This window comes from Mandrillus leucophaeus, unplaced genomic scaffold (genome assembly GCF_000951045.1).
Source record: "Mandrillus leucophaeus isolate KB7577 unplaced genomic scaffold, Mleu.le_1.0 Scaffold522, whole genome shotgun sequence".
In the NCBI taxonomy this organism is placed as follows: Eukaryota; Metazoa; Chordata; class Mammalia; order Primates; family Cercopithecidae; genus Mandrillus; species Mandrillus leucophaeus.
The window spans coordinates 589,996-590,263 of record NW_012105609.1 but is presented as its reverse complement, the minus strand read 5'-3'; positions in this window follow the sequence as shown (position 1 = coordinate 590,263).

The window sequence follows — 268 nt, the reverse complement described above, 5'->3', positions numbered from 1 at the left end:
GGTAATCCCAACACTTTGGGAGGCAGGGGTGGGAGAATCACTTGAGCCCAAGAGTTCAAGACCAGCCTGGGCAAAAAAGTGAGACTCCATCTTTACAAAAAATACAAAAAATTAGCCGGGCGTGGCAACGTGGGCCCGTGGTCCCAGCTACTCGGGAAGCTGAGCTGGGAGGATCGCTTGAGCCTGGGAAGGGGAGGTTGTAGTGAGCCATGATTGCACCACTGTACACCAGCCTGGGTAACATAGCAAGATCCTGCCTCAAAAAAAA